The sequence below is a fragment of the Sphaerodactylus townsendi genome, linkage group LG03 (assembly GCF_021028975.2).
Source record: "Sphaerodactylus townsendi isolate TG3544 linkage group LG03, MPM_Stown_v2.3, whole genome shotgun sequence".
NCBI classification, from domain to species: Eukaryota; Metazoa; Chordata; class Lepidosauria; order Squamata; family Sphaerodactylidae; genus Sphaerodactylus; species Sphaerodactylus townsendi.
Genome location: NC_059427.1, coordinates 153,983,475 through 153,996,359, shown reverse-complemented (window position 1 = coordinate 153,996,359; position 12,885 = coordinate 153,983,475). Strand labels below are relative to the sequence as shown.

Below are 12,885 nucleotides of genomic sequence, written 5' to 3'. Positions count from 1 at the left end.
TGTCAGTGGAGGAGCGCTCGGCTGGGAGGGCCTGCGAGATGGTGGGTCCGTCGCTTGCAGGGGAGCAGGAGGAGGGGGCATCTCAGCTCTGGTCCCGGGAAAGGGAGGCATGCATGGGGCTGCAAACATTTCCAGTAGACAGAAAGATACCACAACAAAGAGAAGGAGTCTGCCTCCTTTTAGTACTGTTTTTCTATTTTCAGAGAATTTTAAAAAAAACAGGGCCATCCCAAAATGATGCCTCTCTTGCAGTCTGAAGTGGTACAATCCAGTCCACCACCTCTTTGACACCTATATGAATCCTGAAAGTATCTCTGTTGATTTAAGAGGAATCAATAGGAACGAACAAAAGATCCCCGTTGGATTTTTTTAAAAAAATTATTTACATTTTTATCAACCGTTTCAGTTTGCTGCAGGCTGGACAGTTTTTAATTTATATGGCGTTTATATGCAAAATGAAAGTATATGCATAATACACGTCTCGTGCATAATGCTGATTTACAGATGCACAGATAATGCTGAAAAATGCAGATCTTTCGCAAGAAACGTTCAGTCTGAGGAAATGGAAGATGTGAAAACCATTGATCTAGAGGACGGGAAAAGAAAAATCAAAAGAAAGTTCTTAGTTGAAACAGAAATTGAGACTCACCCTTAACTCTGATATTCTAGAAGGTACCAGTATGTAAATGAGGTCATGGTTATCTCTTAGGTGAATAGCCAAAGAAGGTTCCTGAATCCCAGATCTACTTTTTAAAAAGCAGGTTACTTGCTGCTGACAATGGTCTTTATTACCAGAACTGAGGGTGTAGTATCGCAACCCTTCCAGACCATTTTAATTTGCTGGGCAGACCCACGCACCTGTAGCTTCCCAACTTGACAGCTGCAAAGCCCTCAACTTGGAGCGACCCTTGGAAGCCGTTTTGATGCTGCGGCTGAATGTGGATCCTTGTTTTTTAATCTGCGCTTGGATGACACACATTGTCCTGAGTCAAGGGTTTATCAAATAGCAGGGGTGAGAGGAGGTGATGCAGACCACACAAGGGCACTGGGAAACCCCAGCCTGCACCGCTCAACCAAGCCCCACCGGTTCACCTTTGCTCATGGCTGCTTTTAAGTAAAATTAAAAGCTCTGAGAGACCAGGATGCAGGCATGGCTTCTGGTTGTTCTGCTTGGCAATACAAGCCTGCCTTTTCTCATTTTGTTTGTTCATACACTATTCAGAACTGCTGCTGTTTGCCTGTTTTCATCTCCAAGATTCCTAATTTGTTGGCTGCTTTCACAGCCTTACACCATTAGTGTGCAATTGATGCACGAAGCACCATTAAGCAATTAGCATATGTTTAGTAGAAAAATTCAGCACGAAGCAACAGGAGACGGAGCAGCAATAAAAAATTGGTGGCTTTGGTTTGCACGGGGCAAGAACAAATTGCAGATGGTAGAGATCCCAGAGTCGGTGTGGTTCTGACACTCCCTCTCCATGCTTAGATCAAACTCTTGGCCAGCTGGGAAAGTTGCTCTTTGACCACTAGGTGCTGCTGCTACACAGTTTCCCAGGGCAGTTGCTGGGTCTGCAGAAGAGCAGCTGGATTTGAGTACAGTGGCACCTTAGCTTTCAGCCTGTAAGCTACTATTGGACCCAATAGTCCCTCTAAACCGTTCCCGCAGCACCAGTATGGAGGCCATGCAGCCGCGCACCCATGCACCTTACGGGAAACATTGACTGTACCCTAATCTAGCGGCTACACCATGTTTATTTTTAGTAATTCAGTTCTTTATTTGTACTTATTCCATAAAGACTCCCAGTGTCTCCTGCACCAAATATTAACCCTTAAACCTGAAAAACAATTTTCCAGCACTTTGTCATTAAGCATCGAAATGAAATGAAATCTTTAGTGTCATTACTGATAAAAAGTCTTGCTTTTCTCTGTTGGTTCTTATTTCAACAGTCCTGAACCTTCAGTTATTTTCTTCCCCAAAAGAGTTCCGGGTCATCCATGTGATTTGTACCTCTCGCTAGTTCATCCGCACAACAACCCTGTGAGGTAGACGGGGGGGGGGAAGTGACTTGCCCAAAGGGAGTCGAACAGGAATTTGAACCTAGGTCTCCCCAGACTCTGGGCCTGACGTGCTAACCGCTAAACTGCTCTTGACCAGAAAAATTAGGCCAGCTGTCTGCATCAATAAATTGCCCACCCTTAAATAAAATGGGCTCTGGGTGATTGATCGGAGAAAGCTTTATTTCATCAACTTGAAAGCCCAGACATGGTCCTCTCCACCAGCCCATTTCACCAGTTACTCAAGACACATTGCAGGCAGGATCTTGGCTGTTTCCTGCCCCCGCCGCACCGCTACCTCATCCTGCCGCCGCCCGCCGACCCCTCGCCCGGCAGCGGGGCCCCCAAAGACGCCCCCCTGCCGCCGCCGGCGCTCCTCCAGCCGGCCCCGGCCTCGCCGGGCTCCGCGCCGCCCTCGCCGCTGCACTGCAACCCGGTTGGTGTTATGCGCTGTCCAGTTTGTGGCCAGGAATGTGCAGAAAAACACATTATAGATAACATTTTTGTGAAGGATACTACTGAGGTTCCCAGTAGTACAGTGGAGAAGTTAAATCAGGTTTGTACAAGCTGTGAAGACAATGCAGAAGCCAACGGCTTCTGTGTGGAGTGTGTGGAATGGTTATGCAAGACTTGCATCCGAGCTCATCAGAGAGTAAAATTCACAAAAGATCATACAGTCAGACAGAAGGAAGAAGTATCTCCAGAGGCTGTTGGTGTTTCCTCTCTCTCCTCTCCTCTCTCTCTCTGTGGGCCAGAATTTTCTCTATAATCTCCCTGAAAAGCCGAGAATCTGTATTCTTGTTGTACAGCCAACTGGCAAATGCATCAATAAATACCATAATAAAAATGAATATTAACAGCGCTGTGGGTCATAACTCTTTTCCCAGGGTTTAATATAATTCAAATGTCATGTTCTATTCCACCGTCTGCAGCTTTGGTGTTGATTCGCTGGCTTTTGGTTGAGCTAACTTGTCCCCATTTTCTCCCCCTTTTAATCTGCCTCCCCTGTGCGGGCTACCAACCTCCAGGGGGTGCCTGGAGATCACCAGGGATAAAACTGGCGTCCAGGCTACAGAGATCAGTTCACCTGGAGAAAATGGTTGCTTTGGAAGGAGTTGGTTTCTATGCCCATTTTTCTCAACCTAAGGAGTCTCAAAGCAGCTTACCTTCCTTCCCCTCTCCACAACAGAGGTAGGCAGGGCTGAGGTAGGCAGGGCTGAGAGGGTTCTGAGAGAACTGTGACTGGCCCAAGGTCATTCAGCAGGCTTTATGTGGAGGAGTAGGGGAACAAACCTGGTTCTCCAGATTCAAGTTCGCTGCTCAGGTGGAGGAGTGGGGAATCAAACCCAGTTTTCCAGATTAGAAGAATTGGTTTTTATACCCAACTTTTCTCTACCTTTAAGGGGTGTCAGAGTGGCTCACAATCACCTTCCCTTCCCCACAACAGGCACCTTGTGAGGTAGGTGGGGTTAAAAGAGTTCTGAGAGAACTGTGACTGGCCCAAGGGGACCCTGCAGGCTTCATGTGGAGAAACGGGGAAACAAACCTAGTTCACCAGAGAAGTGTCCACCGCTCACGTGGAGGAGTGGGGAATCGAACCCGGCTGTCCTGATCAGTCGGCTGCTCCTAACCACTACGCCACAAAGTCCCACCCCTCCTGAAATCCCATCCTCCTCAGGCTCCAATCCCAAAATCTCCAGGTATTTTGCAACCCAGAGCTACCCACCCTACTGCCAGCCTTGGAAACATGTGCTGTTCCTTCTGCTTTTCCCAGGATGCAAAGGAAATGGAAAACAGGTTCAATGCCCATGCAAGACCCACCCAACTTTGCTGAGCCTTTTGGTGAAATGTCTTTTTTATCACTACTGGGAGCGAGAACTCATCTCTGGCCCTCATAAAAATGCACACTCCCAGCGCTGGGTCATGAGGCAGATTACCACAGGCTCTGCATATTTTCCCTGTCACTTGCCTGCTGGGCCTTTGGTGTCCTAAAAAGCAGCCAGCAGAGAGCCTGGAGGATGCCTGGCGGAGACCTGATTGATTTTTCTCCTGCCTGGTTGCGCTGTTTCCTGTAGTTTTTCATAGTATCCGGTCTGCAGAGATATACTACCCTGGAATATGGAGGTTCAGCCTTAGGGATCCCAGCAAATAGCAGTTGAAATAACTGTCTGAATTTATCTAGAACATAAAATAGACTTGCTGTTTTGGTTCAGCGTCAGGCTAAAATAAAACCTCGTGCCCTGAATTAATTTCCTCGCTCTATTACAGTGGTGGCGAACCTATGGAACTCCAGATGTTCATGGACTACAATTCCTATCAGCCCCGGCCAGCATGGCCAATTGTCATTCTGGTAGGGGCTGATGGGAATTGTAGTCCATGGACATCTGGAGTTCCATAGGTTCGCCACCACGGCTCTATTAGATTGAAAATTGGTTGGGTCAGTCCAAGAGACTTGTTTTCAATGGCCATGTGGTTTGGACGTTCACAGATCTCAAGGCTGCATCGAGAGGGTTGCAATCTGAGCTGTTCTCCACAGGTGTCAGTTCTCTCCCAGTTCTCCCCGGTAAACAAAGCAGCATTTTGAATTTCTGCCCTTCCACCCTCCAAAACCCTGCTTTTAAATTCCGCTTCTCTCCCTCTTGCCAAGTAGGATCCCAACGTTTTGGTCCTGATTTTCGTTTTCTGGCACAGATGTTAGCCTACAAAACTTCACCTTTCAACTTCCTCTGTGCGTCAATGAGCACCCTAAGCAATATGTACATGTACAGCGAACCTGTCGGCTGCAGTTCTCAAGTGCAAAATCTATACAAAATGCACACAAAACACAACCCGAGCTGCAAATTCATCCCTCTGACACTCAGTGGGGCTGTCTGGTTGCAAAAGACATGCCGACCACAGACAAGGTTGAAATTTTTGCAAGGGTGCACGGTGGGTGGGTTCCCCGGCTACAAAGAAAAAGACAACTTTGTAGAACAGCGGTTCTCAACCTGTGGATCATGACCCCTTGGGGGTCGAACAACCCTTTCAGAGGGGATGCCTAAGACTCTCTGCATCAGTGTTCTCCATCTGTAAAATGGATAAATGTTAGGGTTGGGGGTCACCACAACATGAGGAACTGTATTAAAGGGTCGTGGCATTAGGAAGGTTGAGAACCACTGGGTTACAGATTCCTTCCTCCTCTCATTCTAGGCAGGCTGGACCATTTCATTTTTTAAACTACCTCATATTATGCCATTTAAAAAAACTGGATTAAGTGAAAAATATCCCTGGGGATGGAGGGTGGCATTTCTAAGAGATTTTATCCCAAGAACGTAGTGTACATTCTGACTTTAAGGCAAGGAGTAACTTCTGTTGGAGGAGCCCATGGCACAGAATGGCAAGCTGCAGTACTGCAATCAAAAGCTCTGCTCACGACACGAGTTCAATCCTTGTGGAAGTCAGTTTCAGATAGCCGATTCAGAGTTGACAGCCTTCCATTTTCCCAGGGTTGATAAACCGAGTACCCAGCTTGCTAGGGGAAAAGTAAACATACTTTGCCTTCTAAATTTCTGTATGTGAAATTCTACGGGTCAGTAATCACCCAGTGCTTGAACAGGGGACTACCTTTACCGATAACTTCGGTTGATGAAAGTATTCTCTTCTATACTACTTCCTTGGAAGTTACCAACCCCTAAAAACAAGAAGGAAGGCTTGGAAAGAGGCAGGAAGGGGGAGGGGAAGACTTTGGAAGTTTATTCTTTGATAAAATTTCAACTGAATGTGGTGGACTTTGCAGTTAACATTTTTCTTAAATGCACAAAAAACTATTCACATGGAGGTCTGCGTTTACTCTAAGACATTAAATTAGAGCTACATGAGAGTGACACAGAAAAATGAAATTTCTATTCAAGGGGCAAAGTCCAACAATCATTTTGGTAAAGCAAGGGCCTGTTCTATTAATGAGTTCAAAGAAAAAGAAAATCTTCCTATACAAAATTACAATACAGAGAACGCATACAGTTACAGTACAAGAAGGGCTATTTGTTAGTAACTAGCATCTAGAACAGAATTTTTCATAATAAAAACACGTAGAAATTAAAATTAGTTGCTATTTTTTTCTTAAACTGGAAAAAAAATGGAGACAAATCCCAAAGTTCATTCGAGAGACACATTTCAGACTCTTAAGCATAAAAGTGATATTTCTTTTTTTTTCTTTTTAAAAAAGGAATTTGGTTTGGTAAATGAAGCCAGTTCCTTTACGACCCAAAAGGGCAGAAGCCAGAAGAACTCAAGCATGTCATGCCAAGAGGTAGAGAGGTGTCCATATATAATCACAATCTTCTATTGGTTTTTTCTTTTTTTTCCTTTTTTTCTGTCTGAGGTAATCAGCTGTGTGTGTCAAGTTGGAGAATCAAAAGTATTGGCAAAAAAAGAGCAACATTGACGAGTTACACTAACGACCTCTTTCCTCTCCTCAAACAGGTCCTAAAAATTTAATTAGATGCATCTGAATTAATGCTTCCGGGATCCCCGGCAGGTGAAGTGATTGATGAAGGGGTAGTTGCGTCCTGCCAGCTGCCATTTGCCTGAAGAGGGAATAAACGGATTGCGTTAAGTCCACCAAGTGTTACTTGCATCCTAAACCATTTTGATTAGGAGTATCCACGTCACAGTGGGAGAAGGTTAAGCCATGTATGAGACATGCACTCTGTTCCATAAGGCTTGGCACAGAACACTGCAGTTCACTTTCCAGGGCATGGAAGGCAAAGAACTGTGTAAATGCTGATTCCACCGCCTTTGTTTGATGGTTTCTACCGATTCCCCAAATGGGACTCCTTTGCTCTTGCCCAACTTCTACTACTAACTTGTTTAAATAGGAAAAAAACCTAATGGGCTTGTGAATAAGAATTACCAAGTAGCATAAGGGATGGAACTGCTGTGTGCAGTGACGTGCACTTTCATATACTTTTCAGTTCCCAACTGCAGCTTTGAGGAGGGTCCCAATCCATGGCCATTTTGTGGATTTCACTGTAGGCTAGTCCTGTGCTCTGTTTGTTGCAGTCTTCCTCCAACTGGCAGCTCTCTCCTCCAATGGGAGGGGACTGGAAGTGATCCACTGAGCTGACTGGGGTGAGTAGATAAGCTAGCTTCTCTCTCTGACCATCCCTAACCAAGCAGGGTTCTGGTCTTCATAGTACCATGACTGATACAGAGAAGGGCTTTTTAACATTCCTGGTCCCTTCCAGTGGGAGAGATAGGAAACAGTGGCGATTGCCCCCCTCTCTTGGGAGAACTGTGTGGTTGGAAAAGTGCCAGCAAACAGCAGAGATTCACTGCAGGGGTGGCAATGGAGGCATGTCTGACTTCTGCAGCTCAAGATATTTGCTCTCAAAATCAGAAGCTCCTTACGTCAATGCGCTGCGTCGAATATAAAGGATTCCCAACAATACTATCATATCTTCCTGCCTGGTGTATGACATGGTGTAAGGAATCCATCTGTAACAATACAACCAGATTGGGGGGGAAAAGTTCAAACAGTTTTTAAGATACTTCAGAGCTCCTGTCTAAAACCCCACCACCCCATCCTCTTACGCAACTCTAATAAAACCAGTATGTGTCCAGCTCTGCTGGCAAGTTCTAGCAGGACCCCAAATTTGTATCCACTTTCTGAATTTCTGTAGCACTGTGACTCCCTTGTGTGTCATGTACAGAGGACAGAGACCACCATCAGTGTGGGCAAGACTAGTATGATGAGGATGGATGGACCCAGCAGTTTGGGAAATGAAGCAGGGAAGAAATGGCCCAAATACCCCTGCTCTAGAATGCATGGCGCAGTGCACACCCTCTATGGCTGGCATCTATGCAACAAAGCCAGCACCACCAAGAGACCCACAGAGATGCCATCACTCACCCTGGAACCTAGGACATTCAGTTCTGGCTCCGCAACAGCTGGATACTATTGCACTGATACTGCCATGCAAGCTAATAGGGCTTTCTAGCTGTGCAGGGAGCTCGAGAAAGCCCCATGGGGATTAAGGGACATATGCCACCAAAGAATGGCGTCAGTTCAAGGGCTGGTACACCACATAACTGGCCCTAAACCCCGGAAGGGAGTCAACTAATGTAAGTTCCGCCCCCTGGGAATGTCCCACCTCATCCCTTCATACATGCTGGCATTCAAACAGAATGCCAGCACAGCCTCACGGCAGTCCAAATTTCCAGGCTTTACAACGACGGGGCTGTGGGGCGCATGGCCACTGGTGCATCTGCCCCTCCACTGGCATAAGTGTCCCAGGGAGGGCGGATGTGCTGGTGCGGCCATGCACTGTTTCCATGGGCCCCTTCAGCCACACACCCTTTGGGTGGGGCTGCTTAAGTTCCAGGATACCTTCTAGGCTCAGGCACAACAGATCTGAAACATACTTCAAATCTTGTTTGATGCTGCTGCTCTACTGTAGTTAACAGGAGACCTTTCTAACCCTAGTATACAAGGCTGTTCATGCATGAGTGTGTGTGTGTTTGTGTAACTGCCTTCTAGCACATGACATCATGAATACTATCGGTCAGGCCTAGAGAAGTAAAGGCCCAGGAGGCATCCCCTTCCCCAGTTCTTCTGGGAAAAACTGGGAAATTCGAGAGAGTGCTGGAAAAAAAACTTCCTATGAAATAAATTCACTTTTGCAATGACTGAAATGCTTCTTAAGGTGAGATTTCTCTCCTGTAAATGAAAAGGTCTGAGGACTCATTTCCATTTTTTTCAATGGAAAAATCTGGAAATTTTTGGGCACCCAGGGAAAAAAAAACCCTAGTGAAATATTTTCTCTTCTGAAATAAGCGAAATGCTTTTTAAAATAATGTTTTACTCAAAAAGTATCCTATGAAAATTTGAAAGTCTACAGCATTAGATAATGGTAATACCTATGAAAACTGTAGACCTGTATTCAAACATACATTGTTGCTCAAGTATAAATAATGTTGGCAACAATTAATATGCTGTGTTTTTTAATGATGTTTTTAAAAAGATCAGCGTTATCAATATTATAAAGATTATGTTGATATGCAATTATGCTGACGGCCCTAGCTATTGTGACTATAGAAGAGTGTTTCTGTCCAAATAATTTACTTTAGTATGTATACAAACTAAAATAATTTGTTTTCTACTTTCAATTTTTCTTTCCTTCGATATATCTGATGAAGTAGCATAGGGCGCAGCATTTTTGCAACTGCTTTCCAAGTATCAGATATATATTTTTCTTCTAAATTCCATAAGTATGCAGAACAGTGCTATTTATATTCCAACTAATGCCTTTTAAGATGTTTAATCAGTAAAATTAGTTTAGGGTTGACAGGAAACTAGGTTTTGTGCATATTTTAATTTTCCCTGAAATTTCTAATTTTCCCCCAGAAAGAAAAAAAAATATGGGTGTTCCCCCACCCCCGTGGGTCCAAGATTTCTAGAAACTTTACATCTCTAGCCACTGACAAATTCCTTTATAACTTCAGGATTTTTAAAAAAAACACAATTCAGCCTTTCCTTGCCTAAGCCAGCACAGAGTGATTTAGTTTCGACAATTTACATGGGAAACCACAAATTAATTATTGAATGATCAGTCTCCGAGTAAATAACTCCCGTGGGGGCTGGTGCTCTTGCCACGTTCCCTGCCAATCTTAAATTCCAGTCATCAATAAAAATGGTCCTTTGAGCACACGCATTGAAATATTTCCCCCCATGAAGATGGTGTTGGGGGAGATTGTCACACAAACTTCTCTGCACACCCACCTGTGACTGCACATTGGCTCCTACTGGCGAGTTCTGGTAGGAAGTGAGTGACTGCAGATTTATAAAGGAATCTCCAGAATTTGTCATTTTAAATGACCCAGAGGAACCTGAAGAGGAAAAGAAGTTACCTAAGGGTAGGTCTGCATATGCTCATTGCTGTGTCACAGAAAATAGCACAATGAACTATTGTGTTTCATACTTGAACTCATGATTTATCACTGCTTGTCTTTGTGTAGTGTTCCACATCTGAAAGCTGAAACCTTGTACATCCCTAGTTACTTCACAACTGTGTCTCAAGGTCCCTTCCCATATTTTAAATTATATTCCAGAGAACACTGGGGTTCCTTGAGAACCTAGCAGGGATTCCTCAGTGAGAGGATTAGCAGTGGAAGATAAACTTCTCGATGAGATAACTCTCTTACCACTATTGATCTTTCCTTGCAGATTTGTATATGAAGGACAGTGTGCACTCTTGATTCATGTGGACAACACTGATGGACAACAAGCCAGTGCCCCATTGAATGGACTGAGCACCCTGGAATATGTCTGGCAATATTTGCAACATAAGTCAGTTCCAGAGCAAATCTGCAGAAGGCCCTCAACGCACAAATCAAAGCGAAGGGTCCATTGAATACTTACTGTGAAGGGTCTTTCTACTGTAGGTAAGGGGGACATCTCAGATGGGTGTCTTCTCCACCAATAGCAAGGAGGCAGGAACTCGTCATAATTTTAGCCGTGTCACTTCCTGTTCACTCCCAAGGCCATATTTGTTCAGTATCCTTATGACCAAGCAGTTTGTTTCACAGTTTTGAAGTGACCGGACGATAATGTTAATAATAAATGTTAATAATAAACCCAAATAACAATTGGTAAAATACAAACAGAAACGAGAGGCTCAGACGAGAGGCTCAGAGAGGCTAACCAACATTCAAAATATGTACAAAACATCGGGGACTAATAAGGACCAGGGAGGGTCGAGATGTCCCCCTTACCTACAGTAGAAAGATCCTTCACAGTATTCAATGGACCCTTCTACTGTAGGTGGGGGACATCTCAGATGGGACCTCTTCAAGCAGTGTCCTGATTTAGGGTGGGTCCATCAGTCCCCGATGATATGTTCTAGCACTCTGCGGCCGAAAGCAGTTTCCGCTGAGGCTAGTGAGTTCATTTTGTAGTGTCTGATAAATGATTAACTTGATGACCATGTGGCCGCTTTGCAGATTTGTGCAACTGATGCTCGATTTCGGAATGCCGCGTTCGTTGCTGCGCTGCATATTGAGTGTGCAGTACCTCCATTATAGAGGGGGTTGGGCCAGCCACAGAGACCATGCTGTTACAAACTCCATGGTCAGTGTATCAGCAATCCTACGTTTTTTCCATAACAAGGGCCATCAATTTGTGCCTGCAGCATTAAAAGTCTTTAACACCAAGGTGGCCCAGCAACTATTATATGGAGTCCCACTTTGGATAGGCTCCTGGTCCAACACAGCTGAGCGAGTACAATCTCGCTTCTTATTTAAACTTTTGGGCATGCCTCACTGCGTGCCTTACGCCACCCTGTGCCTCGAAACCGGGCAACATCTCTTAGAGACAAGAGCATGGCTTGCCACGCTCAAATATTGGCTGCGCATCTGTTTCAACCACGATGCAGCCTCCTTGTCATATAAAGCCCTCAAGACTTCTTGTCACTCGGAATGGTGGGGCATTATAGAAACAAAAATCAACAAATTAGGCTACTCTTTGGATTATCTGGCCATGCTACCTTCTAAAGAGACTTTCCAGCTTCTGAGGAGAAGGTTGTTTGACCAGGAACGTCAGACCCTATTCGAAAAGGCTTCCAGGACTTGCTCTCCTTTAGCTCTAGGCATCACCTACACTGGTAATAAGGGGGCTCAATACCTGCACCAGATAACCGTGCCCAGGCTCCGTAGAGCAATGATGCTGGCCCGTTGCAATGCCCTTCCATCAGCCGTATCGACAGGGAGATACATTAAAACCCCTTACCACCTAAGGCTATGCATATGCAATGGGAACTGTGTAGACTCTATAGATCATATTCTACTTTATTGTCCACTTTACACAGGACCTAGAGTCAAACACCTGTCACCTCTGCTACTCAAAAAAGAGTATGCATCTGACTTGCAAAAGATCACCTTTCTGTTGGACAGCTCCAGTAGTGATGTAAACGATGCAGTCACCAAATTTTTGGACCTGTATATAAAACAACGCTTTAGGAGCAGATCCTGAACATCAGCCTTCTCTACCTGTCCATTTATTTTAGCTTCCCTCTATTGGGTTAAGTGGATCTATGTATATAATGTTGTAATGCCATTAAAGGTTCTTTGTTTGTTTGTGAGTGTGCAGTAACGCCTAGAGGTATTGGTAGTGCGGCAGAATCTTGTACGCTTCGATGATTGTGGCTTTTAATGTAGTGCTTTTAGCTGCTGTTGACATAGGAGCGCCTACGTTAGGAGAGTTAACATTGATGAAGAGATTCTCAGTTTTGCGGATGTCTTCTGTCCTGATTATGAAGGCTTTTAGTGCCCTCCAGACGTCCAATGTATGCCAGGCCTTTTCTTTAGGGTGAGATGGATTGGGCATGAAGTTAGGTACTACGATTTCCTGTTGTAGGTGGAATTTGGAATAGACTTTCGGAATGAATGTCGGGTCCAGGCGTAAAACTACTCTGTCTTTAAAGAATATGCATAGCTTTGCGTTAATTGATAATGCTCTAATTTCTGAGACCCTGGGGGCTGATGTGATAGCGAGTAGGAAAAGAGTTTTCATCCGTACCCATCGTAGGGGAATGGTTTGGATCGGTTCAAATGGGGGTTTGGTTAAAGCTGTTAATACCACGTGTAGGCGCCAGGAGGGGAATCGGTGTACTACAGGTGGCTGAGACAATTTGACTCCCCTGAGAAAGTTTGTCACATCAGGATGACTAGAGATGGGTTTGCCATCTATCGTTTGGCACACTGTTGATAGTGCCGAGATTTGTCTTTTTAAAGTGGCGCATCGTAAGCCCCTCTCAAATCCTTGTTGGAGGAAGTCTAGGATGTTGCTGTCAAGGA

The 12,885-nt window shown here is 44.8% G+C and overlaps 1 long non-coding RNA gene across 1 annotated transcript; it reads right to left on the bottom strand.

The window, feature by feature from the left end:
• Positions 1 to 5,760: 5,760 nt before the first annotated feature.
• LOC125429367 lies at positions 5,761 to 10,428 on the bottom strand. The gene is made up of 3 exons (XR_007243982.1): positions 9,815 to 10,428; positions 7,444 to 7,530; positions 5,761 to 6,620 (listed from the first exon to the last, which is right to left on the bottom strand). It is a non-coding gene; the product is annotated as an uncharacterized LOC125429367 (long non-coding RNA).
• Between the last annotated feature and the right edge of the window lie 2,457 nt (positions 10,429 to 12,885).